The following is a 24548-nucleotide window of genomic DNA, read 5'->3' on the forward strand; positions in this document are numbered from 1 at the left end:
TATTCAGGCTTCAAGCCGTTAAACCTTCTGAGAGATCATTTGCTGCCTTTAGTGCAGGTGGAGGCATGGGACAAACAGCCGTGAACACTGCCCCTTCCAGTACTGCGCACAAAACCTGCCACACGGGCAAGGGCAGCACAACCTTCACCCATGTCCCTCCCGCCCCAATCGCCAGGCCGCTGGCTACGTAGTCCATGGTCACAGGGGAAGGGGAAGTTTAGCCTCCATTGAAGCAGCCAGCTAGTGCCAGTTACAATGGTAGTTTCTGCAGGCATTGATTTGAGGTTAAAGTCCAACTTAGCAATGGCCGGGCAGATCACCGGGTTCGGGGCCAGGGATCAGATTGGACTTCTCAGCTGTATGTCTCCAAAATGTTCAGTTTCAAAAACCTCAAATGTAAAAACCGTCTACGGTAAATGGCAGTAATGACTACCTGGGTCTACAGCCTGCTTGGAAGAGACGTGTGAACAGCTGTCATTCATCTAAATAGAGGGTTGACTCTGAAACCTAATAATCTTTCCCCGAGTGAACATTCCAACAGGAACCTTTGCCGTATGAATTCCATAAACATCTGCCGAGACTGTTTAGGATTTTTGTCTATATTGATAAGAATGCAGCTAGCATACCTGACAGTAAATTCTAACCTTTCCCTACATCTTAGTGCATGATGGGGCCCCTGCAAAGGGTGAAGATACTGGACTGGTATTTGTCAATAACTGACATCTAATGGGGACTAAAATTATGGGAAAAACTTAATTATGGCTATCTGTAAATTACCTTTTGTAACCCTGGACAAAAAAACGTGGGGTGGATCTCACTTAGCAAGCAAGAACTGTCTGCTGAGCCAGGAAGTTAAGCATGTGACAGCAAGCTATTTAAGATGGGTTTTTTTCCAGCCTGAGACAATCTCCCTGAAGCTGGGAAGAAAGCAAATGTTGTCTGTCTGTCTTTAAAGGACCACTTGGGGTCGAGGCAGGACACACAGAAGGGCAGGGAAGATAATGAACTCTTGAAATTAAATCCTGGGTCAGGACTGCAAACCAGGGCCCAAGAGACACAGTGAGGGTGTGGGGAGCAGCAAGGGAGATGCTGACCTGTGAATGGCCAGAGGGGAACATTGCTGTTGAGAGACAATGACAATCCCGAGCTGTTCTACAGCACTTTGCATCAAAGCGATTTACAAAGCAGGTCAGTGTCATGATCCCCAGTTTGCAGATCGGGAACCCTAGCTGTCTGTTAAACAGTGATGATCCCCAGTCACCGCTTCCAACCAACCCTTTGAACTGCCCTTCTACTTTTCTGCATGTGTGTGTGTGTGTGTTTGCAGGTCACTTTTACAAAATGGGCATCGATGTGAGACGCTACATCCCTGCCATTCTGTTAGTGCTAGCTGTGTCTTCACTGATCGTCCTCATTCTCAGCCTGGTGAAGATCAAAAACGTTTCCTTGCCACCAGAGAACAAGGTGAGTCCCTGAGCTACAGAGCACAGGCCAGTCGCATTGTATGGGTGTTTGTTTACCAAAAACGTTATATGTTAATATGTTTTAGTTACAAGCAAAAGTGCAGTGCTAGAGCTTTGCAAGTATCGACTTCTCAGTCTCCCTGCACACCGAACAGAAAGTAAAATACAGGCAGTGTGAAAATCTGGGAGACTTCCTTTTCGGAGGCTGAGGGGGTATAGTTGCATACATCAGACAAAGCCCCAATAATATCGAGACATCTGTTCACCCTAAGCCCAGCAGGACTGCCTGGGTGTAAGCTACAGTAGAACATGACCATATCTACTCTGCTAGCACGTTAGGGGAGGTAGACATTCTGTGTGAGATCGTTTTCTTTCCCTCCAAGATTTCTCTCGCTTTCCACTTGATTCTAGAACAGCAATGCTCCAGCTGCCGACTGCAGAGACTTGCTGGTGGCTGGAGACAGCTGGCTGTCCATGTGGCTCTAAGTCCCCTTGTTTCCAGCCGCTACAGCTCGACATACATCAAAACTGGGACGTTGAGAGCTCTGCGGGAGCCGGGTGCCCAGCCGCCACTAACTTTCAGTGAGGTTTGGCCACCCGAGCCCCTTATGCCTCTTTGGAAATCCCAGCCTGAAGACTTTCCTAATGTTACTTTTTCATGCAAGCAATTGTCATAGTTGCCATAGAGCCATTATAGGCTCATGAATGGGAGGGGGCGTGGTCCCTGAGACAGCAAATGAGAGATCAGCTGGCCTGTGAGATTGTGAATCGGAGGATACGTGTCCCTGAGGCAGGCTTCCAGAGGGGCCAGTTGTAGCTTCTCAGGAGGAGGGAGAAAAAATCAAACGCACAATTCCAAATCAATTTAATCCAGTGGGTGCCACACTTTTTAAGTAGCGCCCTTCCTTACCCCAATGTAATCTGCCTGTGTCCCCCTGGGAGCAACGGTCGGGAGCCAGGGCTGGGAGCAGGGCCGCGGTCGGGGCCAGGGGCCAAGGCCAGGGCTGGAGCAGCGGCTGGGACTGGGAGAATGGCCAGGCTGCAGCCAGGAGCCACAGCCAGGCTGGGTCTGAGGCCAGGGGCGAGGCTGGAGCCAGGAGTCAAAGGCAGAGCCGGAGTTGAGCTGGAGGCAGAGCAGGGTGACATTCCCTCCCCACCCCCGTAGGGGCTGGCTCTGGCCCTGCTGCACCCCCCCCCAAAATTCCTCCGCACCCCCTTAGTGGGGTGTGTCCCATAGTTTGAGGATCCCTAGTTTAATATTTTGTGGTACTAAATATACTAAAATATCTTCATCATAATCCTATAGATAGTGCATGGTGTCACATAAAGGCAGAGTTAAGGTTGTGTGGGTTCCCTCATTGTGCATTTTCATACTTTAACATACCTTTAAGTGTATCCTTAACTCCGAACTTCCTGGATCTATAATGCTTGGATTCGGGAATAAATACACAGTCCCTGTCATGTACTTTACCCTAAAGTACTCATATGAATTCACAACCTTAACTCTGTCTTAGCACAGTGTTTGTCCGGAAATCTCTAGTAAGTTGTGACCCATGCTTTGAAAAGTTCTGAGAAACCCCAGCCCTACAGCAAAGTCCTAATGATGCAGCATAAAATCAGAGACTTGGAGGCCTGGAAGGGACCACGAGAGATCTTCTAGTCCAGTCCCCTGCACTTATGGCAGGACTAAGTGTATCTAGACCATCCCTGACAGGTGTTTGTCTAACCTGCTCTTAGAAATCTCCAGTGATGGGAGATTCCACAACCTCCCTAGGCAATTTATTCCAGTGTTTAATCACCCTTAGTTTGGAAGTTTTTCCTAACGTCCAACCTAAACTGCTCTTGCTGCAAATTAAGCCGATTGCTTCTTGTCCTATCCACCGAGGTTAAGGGTGCCTCTTTACATGCCACTGAGACAAGATTGCACAGGTTTGAGTTTGTGATGCTGAAAATCCTGCCTGATGGAAATGTTGGTGCAGTCACAGAAGGAAAGATGGATTGTTATGGTTGGATTCTGGTCTCAGTGCGCATATGCGTTTGTTCCCAATGAGCGCTCAACCCCCAGATATGTACAGGGTGGTGGCCCATGGAAAGGTAGCAGGGCAGGAAGCTTACGTCATCATAGGCTGTATTCTTGGAAGAGAACTCTTCAGGCCCTAGGACTGTCAATATGGCATCTTTAAACCACATTAAAGAGCATTAAACCAGCAAAGACAATAAAAGATCATTAAAACCGCAACAAAGAAAATGCAGTTGCTCAGATTTTATAAACTGGCTTCACTCTGTGGATCCGTGAATAAAACTATTGACCTCAGTTGAGTTATGCCAGTGTACGCCAGCTGAGGTGACATGCTCAAGGGACCTGCCTGTTTCTCCTTTACCTTCAACGGAGACCCAGTAGGCGAAGGAGCAGAAGCACGGATGGTGGAAGGGCCTAGTTCCTGCTCTGTCTTACCTGACCCGTCATGTCTTGGTTATTCCTTCCAGTACGGGATGGTGTTTGATGCAGGCTCCTCCCACACCTCACTGTTCGTCTACCAGTGGGCATCTGACAAAGAGAATGACACCGGAGTGGTCAGCCAGACACTATCCTGTAATGTCCAAGGTCAGTATTCCTGTCCCCTCTGCAAGGGGAACATCAGGGGCTCAGTGATCCCGTGAGTTTTCTTATGCAACAGGGCACCTGGGTGGTGGAAATGTTGGACAAAGCGTCAGAGTCTAGTGGACAAATCTCTTCTACAGAAGGAGATCGTGGCCTACTGACACTGGGGAAGCACAGTGGTCACAGCAAGAGTTTCTGCAGCTAGGTTGCCTGAAATCCAGGGATTCCTGTTTCCAGTTCCTCCTTGGCACCATGCACAGCCTTTGGCCACTGCAAACCAACCTGACCTTGGGCTCTGGGGGCACCTTTCTGGGCAGCCTCCAAAATCTCAGCACTTTGTGGGGCACCAGAGCTAGCGTTGCCAAGGTTCTACAGACACAGACAACTCACCCAGAGAGATGAGTCCACAGGGCTTGTCTCTCAGTCCTTGTCTGGATTCACTTCTAGCGGGAGGGACAACAGAACCCACCTCTAGTGACACTCCGTTTATTGTGCGTGGAAGCCCAGAGTGGCTTCATAGCATCTGTGTTTTCTCACGCCTCTTACAATGAAGGGGAACACCACCAGAGGCAAGACCCACTGCGACAACTGCCTTGGAGTGCAGGAATTATCACTGCGTGCTGCATTCCAAGAGGGTTCTCAGATCCCCATGCTCCACTGCTCTGACTGAGCAGGGGCTAGGAACATTGCCACTACCCATGAGGAAAGAGATAGGGAGGAATCCCTGGCTTGCACTCTCACTGGAAATGAAGCTCTGGCTCTCCAGAGGCCTCCAGTGGCTTCCCCCTGCTGTGTTCATGGCACACACACAGAGCATGGAAGGTTACTGGAAGGTTGCATGCAACACTACTTTGTTTCTTAGAATTCAGAACAGTAACACACAAGAACACCAGAACGAGAGGACGAAAGCAGGCTGATCCCTAAGGCAGAGACACGACTCACCCCACCTTTCTGGGAGGCTGAGTTTTTGCAGATACACTGCAGACCAGATTGCATACTTCCTTACAGAGCCCCCTAGGCTGCAAGCAGGACCAGGAAAACCCCGGAGGATTAGAAGTGATCGCTGACAATTTTAAAACAGCTTTCAATACACCACTCCATCAGTCCCATGGGCAACACGGCAAGATCTTTTGCCAGACAATCCCTCTCCTGTGTCAATGTAATTGGCAGAGCAGAGCTCACCCACTGCTTCAGGGCTGTTTAGTGACAAACCCCCTGCTCTGCAGTAGGACTCTCACTGTGCAATAATTTCCCAGGTTAAATGAGGTCTCGCTGATGTCAATTTTTGTTCAAGTGGCAGAAGGAAATGCAGTGGTGCTGGGGAGGGGGGCTGAGTCAAGCAGAAATCCCAGGCTTCGCTGCAGGCAGAGATAGGTCATGGGTTCTTTGCTTGCTCACCTGTTGCTGAACTTATCCCCCATGTTCTTGATAAACATAATTCAACAGGTTGTTCCGGGGGTGGATTGGGGAGACAGAACCCTTTACTGCCTGCTTGTTTTACCTCGATGTCCCGAGTGAGCAATGAGGGGGTCACTTTACAATCCTTTTATTTAGAACAGTATGTAATTGTATACATTTCCGGCACCTCCCCATAGACCCTTATTTGGTTACATTGACACCTATAAAATGAATATTAATAACTGCATGATGAATACAATTATACCCGCCCCGTTTGTTGTTTACAGGATTATTGCACAGAGCGCAGGCACATCACCTTGAAACTTACTAACATTCTTTAAAATATATTGTATGCAAAAGAGGGAAAGAAGATAATGTATTTCCACCAAAGACCTTGAACAGAAGGGAGAATAATTATGTATTAGTTTTATTTCTTGCGCAAATGGCCAGGAAGGGGGGAAAGAAGAGAGATAACAGACTCTAGCTAAAATTTACACCAATTAACAGAAACAATATTTGCCCATGCCTTGACCCCGTTCCCTGTAATTTAGGCCTGACCACTTGTTTAGCTTTTAATTTTTTACTCTCCTATACTTCCCCACTTTTTTTTAAAGAAAGGCCCAGGCGCCCATATTTCCCGCACACTGGCCAGTGCGGCACTGGTTCAGGAGGCCCTGGCTTTAATTAGCCCAATGTCTTGATTCACCAGTTATGCTACGGGGAGATGAGGGAGGTGGGTTACTGACTGGACAACATGCCTAAAATTACAGGTATGGCTTTCAGGGAGAGGCTAGGATGGTACAAAATTTTAAACATTTTATAAACATAATTAAAAAAACAACTATCGTATTTCCCCATCTATAAGATGCTCCCATGTATAAGACGCACCTTAATTTTGGGGCCCGAAATTTGAAAAAAAAAATGTATTACGGTACATCACCGGCAAAGCTTCGCAGGGGTGGGAGGAAGGGCCCATTCGGCGGCGGCGGCGCGCGTACCACCCGGCCCTGGGGTAAGTACCACTGTATAAGACACACCCAGTTTTTAGACCCCAAATTTTTCGAAAAAAGGTGTGTCTTATACATGGGGAAATACGGTAATATGAGTAATATTCCTAGAACATGAGTAATACGACCGAGGTGCAAAGGCGAGTCTGTTAAGCCTGTTCGAAGGGCACAGGCTACATTAGTTCAAACACAGTTAGCAGGCAGTTCAGCAACTAGTTGGAACACATTGGTTTTTTGGAGGGCCTGGGCTTTTAAAACCTGCATTCTGCATTGCTCAATTTGGAGTTGTTTTAAAGCTGTGTCAGGTGGTCCCAATTGATACAGGAGGGTTTTGGTACAGCCCTAGTCCAGTTCATTGGAATTGTTGGGTGTCCTGTTATATTGAGCTGTTTTATGGCCGGTATGCGGATTTGATAGGTGGAGTTTCCTAATTGCAGGGAAAAGTTTCCTGGTTTAAACCGCACCCGTTTTACACACCGTCCATCCTTTAGCCCCTGACCATTTAGCACAGCTGATTTCTCCCAGCAGATTTTATTTCCTTGTTTTACCCAGTGCTGAGGGGATACCGGTTTTATACATTGTAATAGTGGTGGGTTTTGTGACCATTCCTCTCAAGTGTTACTTTGTTCTTCCCAAATTAGTCCCATTTGTGGATAGTGTACCTCTGGCCCAACCAGAAACCGTGTGTCGTTTGTTTTAACTCGCACCTGCCACACCGGCTCTTGGGACCATTTCCATTTGTACTCACTTCCGAAACCTTCTTGCAGTAGGGTGGCAGAGGTCCAATTTCCTTTAGCTACTTCTTTTCCCCGAGGGTTGTTTGCCAAGTGGCTTTGAAAGGCCGAATGATTTTGACAAAATGATTTGTTAACAAAATGATTTGTTAAAGTTTGCTGACTCTGGTTACAAGCCTTTTTTTATAAAATAGTTTTGACACTTTCCACCAAATTTGTCATAAGGCTTTTGGTGAGGTTTTCAAGGGTTAAAATAACAGTTCCCAGCAGTTGGTTAGTGGAGCTCAGTGCAGATCTCTGCATATCCTTCCTCTGTTCAGCAGTCCCAGGACATGTTCCAGGCATTGGACTTGAGCTGCTGAGTTAGATTCCTGTAAAGAGTTTCACCCTTTCCCACAAATAGTTAACTACATCCTGTTGTTTTTTGGAGATTAACCCTGCTGAATTTGTAATTGCCCACAGCAGCCTTTTTTTTTTTTTACTTTGGTAAATTATGGTGCACCCTCCCCTTTACACACCGTACCCCTCCCTCCTGCAGCCACATGCCCTTTGAGGCTTTATACTTTAATCCCGGGGGGTTGGAGAGTAGCATTTGGGTAACTCCGCCCCTTCACCACCACTCCCCCCTACTTTTGTGGAATTGTGATTCCCAATACCAAGCAAAACGGAGTATATTATTACTCTGAATTACCAACCCCACCCTGCCCGATGATTTTTATTGTCCCCACCAGCCCTTTCCTTCCACTGCAATAACTGGGCAAATAGATCCCTTAGCCCCCCCAACACCTGTGAGAATTTCTATTTACAAACAGACATATCACATCCCCCTCCCAACATGGTCTATTTTGTTCTGTGTGAGTCTGTGATAGTTAGTCCATGGGAAGCTGAGTTCATGCGTATGAGAAAAGAGATCAATGTGGCCTGCATCAAGTGACAGTGGGCCATTGTTTGTGCTGTCACGGTGAGCTGTTTCACTTTAATGACTTCCTGGTGGGTTTTTACAGTGAGGTTGAAAATTGCTTGATGAAGTTGGTTGGCAATGTTGGTAGTATACTGAACAGCTTTACCTTCGAGATATAGTAATGAGTTTAATGCTTGCAGCAGAATTGGGGGTAGGAACTTTAGATACACAGACACTGTGCGCTTGGTCCGGAATGGGGTGTTTACGATAAACGTCCAAAGGCCTTTGGCATATTGGGGTTTCCAGGTTGCGCAGAGCGACACGGTATGATCCATGTTTCAGTTCTGGAGGTCTGAGCAGAAATTTGTTACTTGCTCTCTCCCCTCTATCTTTCCAGGTTCACGTTGCGAGCAGTTAATTACCCAGGGATGGTTCCCGTTTCTGGGCTGTGTAACTACAGCCAACTATTAGCCATATTAATTGTACAGCCCCGGAGAATTATAGCATTACAGAATATTAGAGTTGGAAGGGACCTTAGGAGGTTATTTAGTTTAACCCCCTGCTCAAAGCAGGACTAACCTCAGCTAAATAATCCCAGCGAGGGTTTTGTCAAGCCAAAGCTTAAAAATCTCTAAAGATGGAGATTCCCCCACCTCCCTAGGTAACCCATTCCAATGCTTCACCACCCTCCTAGTGAAAAACTTTTTCCTAACGTCCAACCTAGACCTCCCGCCCTGCAACTTGAGACCATTGCTCCTTGTTTTGTTATTTAGTACCATTGAGAACAGCCTGGCTTTATTTTACTTGGAACCCCCTTTTAGGTAATTAAAAGCTGCTATTAAATCCCCGCCCCCCTTTTTTTTTTGGCAGACTAAACAAACCTAGTTTTTTTAGCCTCTCATAAGTTTTGTGCTTCAGCCCCCTAATAAGTTTTGTTGCTCTTCACTGGACTTTTTTTTATCTTGTTTACATCCATTTTGTAGTAGGGGGCCCAAAACTGGACACCATACTCCAAATGCAGCCTCACCAGTGCTGAATAGAGGGGAATAATCACTTCCCTTAATTTGCTGACACTGCTTCCCACAATGTTAATAGTTAAATGGGGACCCACTGCCCGGGTACCATGGACACAGTGGCCCAAGGAAGCCTCCTTGAACCATGCCAGTATTAGCGTAGCACTTTGAGAAGCCCCTGCCAAAATTATGTTTTTTTGTTATTGAGGTATTTAAAAAAAATTAAATACTTAATAACAAAGCCAAGCAGCACTAGCTGTTTGTGTTTGCTTAATAATTTTACACTAACATTTTTTACACACTTATACTTAAATTTTTATTTTTTACATTTAGAAACAGTTAAATTTTAATGGAAATTCCTTTTTTTTGTTTTGTTAATTAGACCAATTGTTTAGTAAGTAAATGATTTAAATTAGATTGTTTCATTGCCTGCTGCCTACAGCAGTTATTTTCAATTAATTGTTTACAGACGATTCCTTTAGGAAAAGGGGCCATTTTCCTTCAGAATAGCTGTAAAGGCTCCTGGGGACAAAACATGGTGGTAGTCACTACCTGACCCCTTTGTGTAATTTGTTTAACTATTAGGTTTTTACGCAATGTGACTGTACCAAATTACACATATATTTACTTTATTGAACATTATTAAACTAAAACATTTGATAACACTATTACCCTTTTACCATTTTTACAACTATTACTTTTTAACAATTTTACAACTTCAAACTATTTAATTGTTCTTAACCCTTGTAGTCTTAATTTTTACAAAAGCTACCTTTATTTTTTTTTTTTCACTTACCCCTGCATTTAATTAACCATATTTTAGCTTTATTTTATTATTTTTTTACTGTCATAGCTTTAACACTTTACCGGCAACATAGTTCTGTGATTTAAAACCTTTTATTTTTTTACTATATTTATGAGACACTGTTTTTACTGAGCCTCATTTTTAAGGTGGCATATTGTACTTGTAAAATCTGTGCCACCAAGTACAATTTTTGCAACACAGCTACCTTAGTCTGTGCTTTATCAAAAACTTTTTACTTTCAAAGTATATTTAAAATTCCCTTCGCTAAAATTTTAGAGAAACAAAAGTGCAGAGGGGAGGGCGGGGGGTGAAAAGCAACCATTTAGTTTAGTGAAATTATTTTAAAGCACAGGCTAATCGCACTAATATTTCTTAACATTTTAACTGCGGCATTAGCCCTTAGCTCTTAAACAAGAAGAAAAAGTAACAGGAAGGGAAGTGGGGAGATGAAGCAGGGAAAAAGAGCGGGGGGGGGGGGGGGGGGGTGAGAAAGAAAAAACAGAGAGAGAGAGGAAGGGGAAGGAGGAGAAGAAGCAGGAAAAAAAAGTGGGGGCGAGAAAGAAAATGCAGAGAAAGACTTAGGAAGAAGAAAAACCTAAGCCAAAAAAAGGTACAGAAAGCAACAGAAATCAGTGGGGCCCCTTGGAAGTGGGGCTCCTTAGAAACTTACTCCCCTAAGCCTTTATTCTGGCTTTGAGAGATGAGTGGGAGTTACTGCCACAGCCACCGGAGTGAAACTGGGGGTGTCAGCGATCCTTTCCAGCCATCCCACGGCTGTGCTCCAGGATTTTTCTGCTAACATTTTTTGCTGATTTACTAGCTCCTCCAGATGAGACTGGCTGTCCCTGTTTTCACGGATGGTGGGGCCCTTTTTTTTGTCCAATTGGAGACCAATGGGAATTTGGATACCAGACCAGTGGAAAAGATCCACATCAGGGGGCAGTATTGGGAACAGTTACGATAGGACAAACAAGGTTATTGTGACTGAGTTTATTCTTATAGGCTGGGGGGGCACAGGGACTAGATGGAAGGGGAGGATAAAAAGGGGACGGAGTAACAGAAGTTTGCTTTAAGGTGTCCTCTTGACCCTTCAGGGCCAGGTTCTTTGACTTAACACAGTTAAAATCCTCCATATGGCTCTTAGTCATGCTAACTGCAAGCACACTGTGATGATTAACTGTGCACTGCTCCTCCGTGGTTTGTTGCAAGATTTTAATCAGGCTTTTAAGACTTGTAACTTCGTTCCATAACCCAGACAAGCTCTCCCAGACAGCCTGCACCAAAATAGCTTTTTCCTTATCCTGGGAAGACCTGGACATGAGGAAGGCTTCCACCCACCCCTGGATGGCTGGCCAGTCCTGACATCCCCCGGGAGGCACCCCATCCGGCCCTCCAAACTTCCCTACCAACTTAATATATTCCCTAACTGTGGTTAGTATAAAGGGCCCATCCAACATACCCATATCCATGGCGAGGAGTGGTGATCAGGCAATTCTCTACCCTGGGATCCTGTTCGTGATGCCAGATGCTAGAAATAATCAAGCAGGTTGTCCCGGGGGTGGATTGGGGAGACGGAACCCTTTATTGCCTGCTCGTTTTACCTCAATACCACGAGTGAGCAACGAGGGGTCACTTTACAATCCTTTTGTTTATAACAGTATGTAAATGTATACATTTCCGGCAACTCCCCATAGACCCTTATTTGGTTACACTGATACCTATAAAATGAATATTAATAACTACATGATGAATACTTATGAGGAGAGGCTGAGGGAACTGGGCTTGTTTAGTCTGCAAAAGAGAAGAGTGAGGGGGGATTTGATAGCGGCTTTTAACTACCTGAAAGGGGGTTCTAGGGAGGATGGGGCTAGGCTGTTCTCGGTGGTGGCAGATGACAGAACAAGGAGCAACGGTCTCAAGTTGCAGGGGGAGGTCTAGGTTGGACATTAGGAAAAAGTTTTTTACTAGGAGGGTGGTGAAGCATTGGAATGGGTTACCTAGGGAGGTGGTGGAATCTCCATCCTTACAGGTTTTTAAGCTGAGGCTTGACAAAGCCCTGGTTGGGATGATATAGCTGAGGTTAGTCCTGCTTTGAGCAGGGGGTTGGACTAGATGACCTCCTGAGGTCCCTTCCAACTCTAATATTCTATGATTCTATGATTCTATGAATACAATTATACCCACCCCTGTTTGTTGTTTACGGGATTATTGCAGAGCACAGGCACATCACCTTGAAACTTACTAACATTCTTTAAAATATACTGTATGCAAAGGAGGGAAAGAAGATAATGCTGTATTCCCACCAAAGACCTTGAACAGAAGGGAGAATAATTATTTATTAGTTTTATTCCTTGCACAAATGGCCAGGAAGGGAGGGAAAGAAGAGAGATAACAGACTCTAGCTAAAATTTACACAAATTAATAGAAACAAGGTTTGCCCGTGCCTTGACCCCATTCCCTGTAATTTAGGCTTAACCACTTGTCCAGCTTTTAATGCTTCACTCTCCTACAGTTCTCTTGGGGGTGACATACCCCGTTAGCTCTGCTTTCTTCTGGGCACATTTCCTCTTTCGGGCTCCATGAACAAAGGGCTGCAAAGGGAGCCCATGAAAGCAGTTGCCTGTGCTGAACTGTGACTCTGCAGCCTGTATCTCTACAGAGAGCTTCCTATGCAGGAGTTTGGGATGCAGGTTTGGGGACTGTGCTGGCATCACGAGAAGCACTGAAAGGTTGGGGTGCCATGAAGGCACAATATGGCCCCCTAGGATCTCACCTCCTGGTAGAGGAGAGTCAGGGCTAGTCTGGAATGGAAATAAAGAGGCTTCTGAACACAAGCAGGCCCCGTGATTCTGCCTGGCTGTCTAGCTCTCAGACTAGCCTGTGCTGCCTGGTGCCAACATGCAGGGGGTCCCTGTCTCCTGGCCTGGTATAAGTCGTCATTAAAGAGACAGCCCACGACAGTGCAGCCTGCAGGGCACCCGGCTCCTTACACCTCAGGATCGTGCCCCGAGCGTTGAAGCAGAGAGCTGAGTGACACGGTTACTGCGGGCTCCCGAGGGATTCACAGGCAGGTTACCCATATCGCTACCATGAGGTATCCGGCTTCTGCCCTAAGTCCTCTCATGTCACCCTCCCCCTCGCCTGCCACTCTTATCCCACACCTCTGTTCCAGGACCCGGGATATCAGGCTACGCCAATGACCCACCCAAAGCCGGCGAGTCCCTGCGCCAGTGTCTGGAGGAAGCATTGAAGGTCATTCCTGCTGAGAAGCAGAGGGGGTACCCACTTACCTTGGAGCTACCGCTGGCATGAGGCTGCTGAGGTAACGACACAGGGTGGCTGGGGTAAACAAAACACTGCCTGGGGTGAAACAGGACAACCCCAGCCCAGCCCAGCCAGGCTAGAACTGGCTCAGCCCTTCGCTCCTGTTCTGAGACCACATCCACACTGGGTGCGGAGCTCTCTGGGAAAGCTGACCCTGACTGGGGATGCTGAGCCCTTGGACCTCTAGCCCTGGCGGGAGAAGTTCCCTGGGCTCACTCAGGCACGACGCCTCTCAGAGCTGCTGCTGGGGGTGTGCAACTCCTCGCTGGCTTCAGCCTGGAACTCCGCTTTCACAGCCCCATAGAGCCCTCTGCCATCTCGCCTCCTGCACCTGCAGGGCCACGGGAGGGGCCAGAGATGTCCAACGGGTTCTTCTCTCACTGGAAAGTGGTCGTGATACCACCCATCAACACAAAGTCCCTCTCGCTGGACAGCCCCATACGGTGCTGGCAGGAACGGCAGGATAGAGGATTTTGTGGAACCTTAACTTTGAAGTTCTACTTTCAAAGCTTTGTCCTTAATTTTGAATATTGTACGTGACCCCCGTTCTGCACTATGTGAGCATCTCACAATCGTTAACGTATTTATCCCCACTAGGCAGGGCCATGCTATTTCTCCCATTGTACAGATGGGAAACTGAGGCCCAGAGAAACACGGTGACTTGCCCAAAGTCCCACAGGATAGCTGCTGTTGTGGAGTGGGAAATTGAACTGAGGTCTCCTACGTCCAAGGCGAGCACCCTAACCACTGGACCATCCATTCTCTCGTAGTCTTGTATAGCCAAAACGTTACAATGAGTTTGCTGTCTTTGCAGTCTGCCCTCTACCTTCATGATTTTGTCGGGGACTAGATAGCGTAATTATAGGCTTTAGCTAGTTCCCCTTCAGATGGACAGCACCCTAATAATAGTCCTGGTACTTCCTTCACACTGTTACTTTTGTCACAAAATCTAGGTCCGAACTGGGGAATAAGTGTCTGCTCCTGTGCGGCACCTTGGTTTAGCTTTGACACGTCAAGAACAATTCAGCAATTCTGGTAACGCACATTTTTACATGAAGACAGGATGTGTCATTACAGGATACGATCTAAGAATTTTTTCAGGCAAGTTCCAGGGCCTGTGTTAGAGAAGGTCATCCTATAACTGTAACTTGAAGTCTTTAAATCATGATTAGAGGGCTTCAGTAACTCAGCCAGAGGTTAGGGGTCTATGATGGACTGGGCGCAGGGCTGGCCTGAGGGAAAATGGCACCCTGGGCGAACCTGTATTTTGGTGCCCTTTCTGTGAAATAAATTCTGACTGCACTGCAACAGACATCACAGCCTAAAGACTGACAAATGATTCAACGCTGCAGCTGAAGTGGCTCCACGGACCCAGCGGGCCCCCCTCAAGGAGGGCTAGACACTGTCAATCAGGGAGCATGGGTAAAGTAACAGCAGTGGGCAGTTCCAGCTGACACTTCACTCCTGGCGGGGGCCATGTTTAATGTGGGATCGCGTGGGGAGCTGGGTAGTGCGCATCAGCCCGGGGCAGTGGCAGGGGCAGCGGGGCAGAGCAGAGCAGAGCAGAGCAGGCAGGTGGGCTCACAGCCCTTCTGCAGGGGCAGGCACAGCAACAGCTAGGCAGAGGCAGAGGGAGCCAGGCTGCCTTTGCTGGGAAGATTGGGGTCTGATGCAGGGCTCCTCTGGCAGGACCACCCCCACAGCCTGCAGCAGCGCCCAGCCCCTGCGTGGCTGCATTCCTCCTGCACGGACTAACGTTACTGAGGCCCTCCAGAGACACGCTTCACTGCCGTGGGGTGGGGAATGGGCAGCTTTCCGTAGCACGGACTCATTGAGGGCTTGAGCTCACTACGGGCTGTTCGCAGAGGGAGGGTGCATTTAACACCCTCTTGACCACATTGCCCACCCATGCGGCCGGCCCTGTGGCACCTCTGCTGGGGCAGATACATGGGAGTCCCTACACCCCTGACAAGATGGGTGTCAGGGGGCCCAGCCACTGGCCAGAATGAGTGGCTATGTATAGGGTGGGAGGCTGGAGTCTGCAAGAACAGATAAGTGGGAGTCCATCTTCTGGGCAGAGCACCACGGGTGGAGAGTGCCCTGGGGTGGGTGTACTGGGGTCTATAGTGTATCCCAGGGTCCCTGGGGCCTGCTAGGGTAGATTTCTTTAATCATGCCATGTGTCTGTTTGCTCTCCGGAAGCCCACTTCAGGGCTTTTACCTCCGTGACACTAGATGGCCAGCACTGGATCGTTGGATAATAATTGGATAATACCACTGGCGCTACCAGGACAGACCAAATCCTCCAAAGTCTGTTATTTGGTCACCAACTGAGATCAATGCTGGGTGTGTCAAAGGACGAAGGCAACAGATTGGGCTATTGAATACCAGGGACGGGAATTCATTCCTGACCAATTGGCACCCCCTGAAATGAGAATCCGGCGCTCCCTGGCATTTTATCCGAACTGCTGTCACAATTCTCTGACGCGCCGAGAGCCCCAGGAGCTGCCAACATAAAGCCCAGGTGTCTGGTCGGTCAGACACGCTCAGGTGGGGGCGATTTGATTCCCTTGCGGCGATTGATCGCTATGGGGATCGCTGCAGACGCTGTTGTCCTAAAGCTGGGAGTGACGGTGCAGTGTGAGCCCGGCTCCTTCCCAGGGACGGTGACTGGAAGCCCAGCGGGGCTCCCTGAGGTTGGCTGCATTGGCCTAGACTGCTCCGCGCCCCTCGCTTCTCCTTTCGCATTCCTCTTCTCCCTGCCGCAGGCCCGGAGAGCCTTGGGAATCGCTGGGCTGGGAGGCTGCTGTGCTGCCCTGAGCAGCACTGAGCCAGGTACCCCACTCCCTCTCTGGCCCCGTCTCTGTCCCCGTCACTGCTTTGATCTGAGCACCCCCTGCCCAGCCCCCACCCCAGCCGCGGTGGCGGCTCCGGAGCTGCCAGTGACTTGCCCTGACACTCAGTCCCTTGGGGCTCGGCGTGAGCTGCTCCACAGCGCCCTCTTGTGGTGCCTGGCGCTCGGCCAGCGGCTCAAGGCAGGCTCCAGGCTGAGGCTACTTCTTGCCTTGGCCATGGTCCTCCCTCAGCTCTATGGCCACTCCCGGCTCCCCGTGTGTACCGCCTTTGGTGCCTCTGCGGCGTGGAGTAAGCACGGCGCTCCTGCTGTCCCTCACTGCTCCGAGCACTCCCCTGCCCGCCAGCAGCATGCCCCTCTGCACTGACCATGGCACCTCCCTGTCCATGGGCAGCCTGGGCAGCCACCCACGTCACCCACCCCTAAGGCCAGCCCTGCATGGGTGGTGAGGTCCTGTGGCCTGCTATGTGCAGGAGGTCAGCCTAGGTGAGCACAATGGTCCCCCCTGGCCCTGGAATCCATGAATTTTCCATCACTTGGAGCCTTTAAACCAAGACAGGATGTCTTTCTAAAAGAGGCACTCTAGTTCAGATGCAAATTCCCAGCCTAGACGCAGGAACCGGTGAGGATGAAATGCTAGGACCTGTGCTATGCGAAAGGTCACGCTAGAGTATCATGAGTCTTTCTGGTCTTAAACTCTATGAAATACTTAAGGCAGATAAAGACAGAGATGGTATGAAACAAATATACAGAACCTGGGGTCAAGCTGCTATGAAGAAGGAGAGCAGTGATATTTTTACTACATGATTCCAAATCTAGACAAAAATGCCGTTTGGGGTCAGTTAGAGATGCGTCACACCACCAACCTCATTCAGTGTGGAATGTTTGCTGCAAAATCCAAAGTCTCCGAAAGTGAGTATCTTTGTGTGTTTTCAGTGCTTTTGATTCCTTTGTTCTGGTGACTCTTTCCCTTCGCACATCCTAGCATGGAAAACAAACCAGCTGCAGAGCAGGTGCTGAACGAAGTTGCTAAGACCATCCGCCAGTACCCTGTGAATTTCCATGGGGCTCGGATCATTACAGGTGAAGAGGAAGGAGCCTATGGCTGGATCACCATCAACTATCTGCTGGACTCCTTCACCAAGGTGGGGCCAACGAGAGATAGAAACACCCATACCTGAGCATGTTATTATTTTAGATTCTTCCATTTAAATTCAGGCCTGATCGAAGGTACTGGATTGACAGCAGCCCACAATTACAATGACTATTTCTCTGACATGGCCACAAGCCCAGGAAGGATTGGATAGAAACTATCAACTCACTTTGTATGGAGGCTACTGCACCAAGCAGCGGTCAGACGCGTTAGTGCTAGTAACAGTATCAGCCCCCAAGCCAGCCAGCTCCCTGTATTCCGGCGTAATGTATTATCATTCTCAAAGGTTGTTATTGTTTAAAAACCCCATGGCCAATAAGCCTATTGACTCCCTGGGACAGCAATCACCCCAGAGACAGTATCAGGTGACACAGACACAAACAAACATATCATTATTAAGCCTACAGATGAAAGAAGATAATTTATAAATCAATTTCCCTTTGAACGCGAAGAGGAAATCAAGGATCACTCATGGGTGAAAATAGATCAAATTTCAGTTCCAAACCTTTTCAAAGGCTATCTTTTCAGATTTTGTAGGCAAGCGAGCTTTGCTATGTAGTTAACCCCTTCTGTTTTAGTCTATTTGACTCAATTCCATTTGATTCTATACAGTTCTTATACAGCCCTCATCACTGCAGGATCTGAGCACTTTCCACTAATGAATTAATTAGCATGACTAGCATCTGCCTTGCGGTTTGTTCTCCCGCTCATCCTTGCCCCAGCAGGGAAGCTGTGAGAGCAAGCCAGTGTTTTGTTTTTGTAGGGCTATTTCTGCTTATAAATTATATGTACACTGTTTATATTAGAAGAACCAGGTGTAGAAATGCACCTTGCACTTGGAAAGGTCTAGTTTGTGGTGGTTATTCATTCCAGTGGGTGTTCATTTTACAGTCTTGGACTAACCCTACGAAAGCTCTGTCTCTTGCAGAATTGCTAATGCCTCAGGCCATAATTTTCACGCAAAGAACCACTCTGAATCCAGTTCCAACGAGTGACTCCTTCTTTTCATCCTCCTCAGTGAGCCACAACAAATGTTCCATCCCTCCGATGTAATAGTCGTGGGGGGTTATGGGCCCAATCCAGCTCCCTTTGAAGTCACCACTGGAAATTATTCCATTGACTTCAATAGGAGTTCGATCAAGACCTATATTTCTTCCCTATCCCGCGGCAGGAAACTACTGTTATGTGCTGAGCACTAGACAATTCATCGTAAAGAACAGTTTTTCTTTGGGGCAGGGAGAGAGACTAGAGAAACTAATGGGCCAAGCTATTCAACTTAAGACACCTTAAAAGGGTCCTGATTTTCAGGAAGAGCCAGTTCTCTGAAAGTTGGGCCCCTTTAAGGTGTGTCAAATTGGACACACAACAATTATAGGTATTAGTAGTCGCTTTGGAAAATCTTGGCCATTGGCCATTTCCATTTATAACCTCTGTGACGCTTTGAAATCAGATCGCTGGCCTGTTCTGCACAGATGCCAGTGATCCTGCACATAAAAAACAAACCCAGAGGAAACTCCTGGGTGAAATCCTGACCCCATCAAAGTCGAATCTCCTACTGATTTCAGTGGAAACAGGATTTCATCCCATATGAGTGAGTCAAGATGGGAGTTGTGATCCCTGGTTTGTCTTGGCAGTACTCTCCCAAACAACGCAGCTGGATCCATCCTCAATCAGCCAAGATCCTGGGAGCCCTGGACCTTGGAGGAGCATCAACCCAAATCAGCTTTATCCCCATCGGTCCAATTACCGACCAGACAAAAGCCTCTAAGTTCAGGCTCTATGGGTTTGACTACACTATCTACACACACAGCTACCTCTGCTATGGACAGAATCAGGCACTGAGGCAGGTGATCCAGAAAATAACGGAGGTGAGAGAACGTTTGGTGACAATTTGACTCTGCCCTCGTTCTGTCTATGGGGGCTCGGGGCCTGCAGCAGGCTCCCCAGTGTGTTGTATAAAGCAGGCCTTGTGAGGTGTATGGGAGGAAGCAGGGACCTGTTTCAAGGTATCCCTAGGAGGCAGGAGCAGTGGGGAGAACAGGAGGGGGTTGACTGATGCTGCCCTTCTGAGCTGTGGAAGGGAGGCGGGGCACACATGGCTGCAGAGATACCTACGCTCCACGGGAGCCCTGAGCCAGGGCCATGGGTGGCAGAGGCCCTGCACAGCTATGGGGCTTGCCCAGGCTGCAGGCACTGGCCGGTTCCAGGGACGCTAGCATGCCCCACCATTCGGCCTCCTGCTTTAGAAGGGCTCTGTGAGGCCCACGCTCGCCTTAGAGGCCATGTGGCCATGAGGGTTTGTGCGTGATGCCGATGGATCTGAATTGCTCTTCGCCAGAGGAGTAGGAGAGGCAGTGGGATCCTGGCAGCTCCTGTAGCACTGAGGAGCCCCTGTGCTCTTCTCCCAGGCAGCTGAGAGGTCAGACAGAGCCGCACGAGGGTTGCATTAGAGGGTGAGCAGGAGGCTGCAGACACAGAGCTAGGTCTGGGTCTGACAAAGCCAACAAAAATCTGATAACACAATTCCATGGGAGAAGCCCCCAGTGGCTGGACCAGTGGCCTCGAGAGGGAAAACTCTCCTTGAGCTGCCTGGAGTCCTGTCTGACTCCCAGCACGTTCCTACCCTTGTGCTGTGATGCCCCATGGGGTTTAATGAGGGCAGGGGATAGGAATGAGTTTGCACTCTGTGAATCACCATGTGATTTTGCTGTTCCCAGAGTATGAGCGCCCAGCGCTCTGTCAACCACCCCTGCTACCCCAAAGGTTACCAGGAAACCACCACAGCAGCTTCCATTCACGGAACCCCCTGCAAGACCTCTCCTGCACTGACCCCGTCCAATGCCACCTGGAACGTGACGCTGGAGGGCACGGGGAATGCCACGGAGTGCCGCATGGCCATCAAACAGATCTTCAACTTCACAGCGTGCGGCCAGAGACCGTCCTGCACATTCGATGGGATCTACCAGCCCCCAGTCAATGGGGAGTTCTTTGTAAGGCAAATCCTCTTCTGAACAACCTCTAAACCCTTCTTCTGTTTGGGTGACCCTTTGCGCCCCATCAGAGAGGCTGAGCATGCCTTCCTCCCAGCCCCGAATTGCCCTGGGAGCAAAGGGCTGAGCTCTGATGCAGCAAACCCCAATCCGCCCTTTCAAACAACTGTGTACAGCTGATACCAGGGTGAGAGGTGCGCGCTTCGCACCCAGCGGGATGTCAGGCTGGCTGCTGCCCTGAGTAAAGGGCATGTAACATCCCGTTTGCCAGCCAGATGGGTAATGTACATTGCAAGACAGAAACCATAAGGCTTTTCAGAGTGGAGCGGTGGTGACCTTTTATTAGCAGTGGTTGGAAAATGAAGGGGCTTTCCAGGAAAAGTTTCAACTTTGTGTTGAAAAACTCCCCGGGTTATGGGGCTTTTGTTGGTTTGGTTTATTTGACTTGTTGATCACAATGAAATGTTTTGTTTTAGTTTGTGGAAGCAAATTTAAGTATTTCATCTGGCTCGGTCAGCATTAAACCCCGTCCTCTGGCGGCAGCCACTCGTGCAAATTGCAGTTCAGGTGCCTCCTGCCCCATTCTCCTGTCTGAGCTGGGCACTCTGGCTGGACTACATTTCCCATCCTGCCATCTCCTCCCCTGGCTGGTGCATCATGGGAGTCCCAGGGAGGTATAGGCCAGCTGGATTGCATGGCCATGGAAGAGAAAGGGGATGAGGTATCTGAACTACGATTCCCATGAGGCACTGCAAATTTCCAAATCAAAATTGCCAGTTTGTGCGTGTTTGGTTTTTCAACAAAAAGTCAACCTTTTCCCTGGAAACCAAGGAAAAACCTTTTCATGAAAAACGGTGTTTAGTCAAAAACCCAATTTTCCATGGCAAAACATACAGAACGAAGATTTTCAACCACCTTTCATCACTGTGAATTCGGAACACAGCTCCTTCTCCTGCGGGCCCAGTAATATTTAGCACTTACAGAGCAGAGCTGCGAAAGCACTTTGCATACGAACACGTGCTCGGTCAGCCCCGCATTACCCACTGGGGGACAGGCACAAACAGGGATGGGCTTTGCCTGAGGTCGTTAAAGGGAGAAGTGGGGTTGCCAACTTTCTAATTGCTGAAAACCAAACATTCCTGCCCCACCCCCTTCCCCGCCTCTTCTCCTGAGGCCTCACCCCTTGTTCACTCCTCTCCACCCTCCCACCATCGCTCACCTCCACACCCCCCCATCACTCACTCCCCCACCCCCGGGACTCACACGCCACCTGAGAGCCAGGCTGTGGGGGGCACTGATGTGGAGCCTGCCTGCCTGCCCAACCAGGGCTGGGGCAATCGGGGCATGGTGAGCCGGGGAAGGGGGGCAGACAGGATTCCTCCGCCTCCCCCTCCCCCTGGGCGGCAGTGCTGGTACCTACCTCTTGGAGCCCGGTCTAGAAGCAGCCCCTGCTCTCCATCAGCTGCAGCTGAGCAGAGCCCCTCCCACAGGTAGCTCCAGCAGCAGCTGCTGCTCATCCTACCCCCAGTGGTGGAGGCCGGTTACTGCAGCTAAGAGGATGCTGTCCTTTTCGACCGGACTTTCCCATTGAAAACCGGACACCTGGTAACGCTAGGTGCAGAGCCAGGGCTAAAGCCCAGCTTGCAGGCCAATGCTTTGTGCACAGGCTCATACTCCCCAAAGTCAGCCCGACCATGGAGCCCAACCTCAAGCTTCCCAGTGACCTATTGGCCTCTTGGTTTTCAGGCCTTCTCTGCCTTTTACTACACCTTCAACTTCCTCAACCTGACCGATGGGCAGCCCCTGGCCGTCGTCGAGGACACCATCCAGCAGTTCTGTGCGAGAGACTGGACAGACGTACGTGCGGCGAGGTGGGGTGGAGGCTACAGGGAACAGACAGGGGCCATCGGTGGGGCCCAAGAGCGGAGGGGAAAGGGAACTCTCCCCAGAGAATCCCCACCAGACAAAGCAGGCCAGGATTATTGAAGAGATACTTTAGGTGGTATCATCAATCCCAGTGCTCTGCTAACAGCCAGGGGGCCAGTTATCTCTGCTCGGGGCTGCCCATGAGGGTGCAGGCTCAGTTCCTAGGTCAGCCGCTCTCCCCAGGATGGCAGGAACCCAAATCCCCATGGTGGAGCATGCTCCTACTCTGGTGGGAAGCAGCGCATCCTGTCACTCCATGGTACCTTTCCTGGCAGCCAGAGGCCGTGCTGATGGGCTCCCAGCTGGCCACTGTCAGGAATAAAATGGTCCCAAGTGATCAATTTAAATCAAGGGGAGGGGACACAACAGGCCAAAGCACCATCTCCCAGCCCCAGAAAATGTCCTGCAGCTTCCTCGGGGTGCCCACTGTCACCCGCACACCGGGCGTGGGAACGGCCCCATCAGCACCAGGGGAATTTTCTCTGCTGAGTCACACACGCCCAGCTGCTGTGCTGTAAAACGCTCCTGCCCCGACTTGGTGCCCAGAGATGATCCCAGCACAGACCCAGCCTACAGAAGGGGGGCGCTGTTGGGGGGGGTGCACTTCCCTCGCAGCACCATGGCTGGGGCGAGCAGGCAGTGCAGATGCAGAGGCAGAGGGGACATGAGACCCACTGGGGACAGTGAATCAGGTCAAGCCTCTCCACTAGCCGTGCTGTACATGCTGAACGTGGGGGGGGAGGAGACCCAGTTGCCCAATCACAGCTCGTTCGATGAGGAAATCTCTGCCCAGGCCATAAGCAAGCAGCTGGCTCTGTACCTTGGAGAGCCAAGGACCAGCGATCCCTCCCACCTCACCGGCCTGCGGGGAGCTGCCCTGCCCCTGCTGTAGGTTCAGAGCTGCCGTCTTGCCCTGCTGCGTTAACATCCCTTTTCTCTCTCCCGCTGATTGTTTACCCCCAGCTGAAATCCAGCTACCCCAAAGAGAAGGAGCAGTGGCTGCGGGAATACTGCGCCAACGCCAACTACATCCTGGTGCTGCTGCTCGACGCCTACAAATTCGACAAAACCAGCTGGGGCAGCATCACGTTCCAGATGAAGGTAAGCGAGGGGCCAAGTGCCGAGGCTGGGAGGAGGAATCGCACGTCCTGCTCTGGAGTCAGCCAGGCTCGGTTGGTGGCGCTCTCATCCCTGGGGCCAAAGGGCCAAACCCTGCTCCTCTGCAGCCGTAACGATGCATGGCAGTGACTCTGCCCCTGTTCTTCCAGCCCGCAGCTCTGCCAGGGCCCCTCAGTCCTGACCTGCCTGCACTTCTTGCCTTTCCGCCCAGTGAGTTCTGCCCATCCTCCTCCCTCCCTGCTACTCCAGTCCCTGCTGCGTGTCAGCGAGTGCTGACGGACTGTGCGCAGCGGTGGCAGACATCATGTGGTGGCTTTGGGACAAGAGGGGGGTTCAGACTCCTCCGGGCCTTGCAACCTAGGGCAGGGTTGGAAGCCAAGGTCTGGGAGGATGTTTTGCTGCCACAGTCTGTGTTCTGCTGTGGTGCGGAGAAAGGACAGCCTCAGCTTCTGTTCCTTGTGCCCCAGAAGTGCTTCTCAGGCCCTGCACGATCCAGGCAGCTCACCCTGCAGGTCAGGAATGCTGGGGCCCCTTGATTGCGGTGGGAGTTAAGGGTATTAGTTGCTCACCGCTTTTAGGGACTGGTCACCTCCTTAACAGCCAGGTGCTCTTCCCCTGGGCAGGCAGCGAACACGGACATCGGCTGGACCCTGGGCTACATGCTGAACCTCACCAACATGATCCCTGCTGAGGCTCCGGACCAAGTGAAAGGGCAACAGGATGGGCTCTGGGTTGCGGCCATCTTCTTCATCGTCCTGACTCTGGCTTTCTGCCTCGTCGCCTTGGTCATATACATCCTGTGGTAGGAGCCGTTCAGCGGGAGCCCACGGCTCCTCCGCTAACGAGTGGCCTTAGACAACCAAGTTCATACAGGCTTGAGGGGTGCGCACCCACGGAACAGAATGAGCCCACGGCAAGGTTAAACCCAGGCACTATAGCACTAGGAAAGGGAGCCGCTACCACCTGAGCTGCAGAACCAAGGGCTGGAGTTTTCAAGGTATTTAGACACCTGAAGATGCTGCTAGGCACCTAGTGAGATTTTTTTCAAAAGCATCCAAGTGCCTAACTCCCATTCATTTCAGTAGGAGTTAGGGGGTTTAGGCACTTTTGAAAATCCCATTAGATGCCAATTGCATCATCAGGTGCCTAAATACCTGTAAAAATCTGGCCCCAGTGCCCCTAGCTGCAACCAGTAGCAGGCTTACAAACCTCTTGCATGAACCGACCCCTAGAGGGAGCCAGAGCAGAGCTGGGCAATA

General features: G+C 49.9%; 1 pseudogene; it reads left to right on the forward strand.

The window, feature by feature from the left end:
* Positions 1-1341: 1341 nt before the first annotated feature.
* On the forward strand, positions 1342-24095 carry LOC137161942 (ectonucleoside triphosphate diphosphohydrolase 8-like; annotated as a pseudogene).
* Positions 24096-24548: the final 453 nt, after the last annotated feature.

This window comes from Emydura macquarii, unplaced genomic scaffold (genome assembly GCF_026122565.2).
Source record: "Emydura macquarii macquarii isolate MOO-44397 ecotype Brisbane River unplaced genomic scaffold, CSIRO-AGI_Emac_v2 contig_2417, whole genome shotgun sequence".
NCBI classification, from domain to species: domain Eukaryota; kingdom Metazoa; phylum Chordata; order Testudines; family Chelidae; genus Emydura; species Emydura macquarii.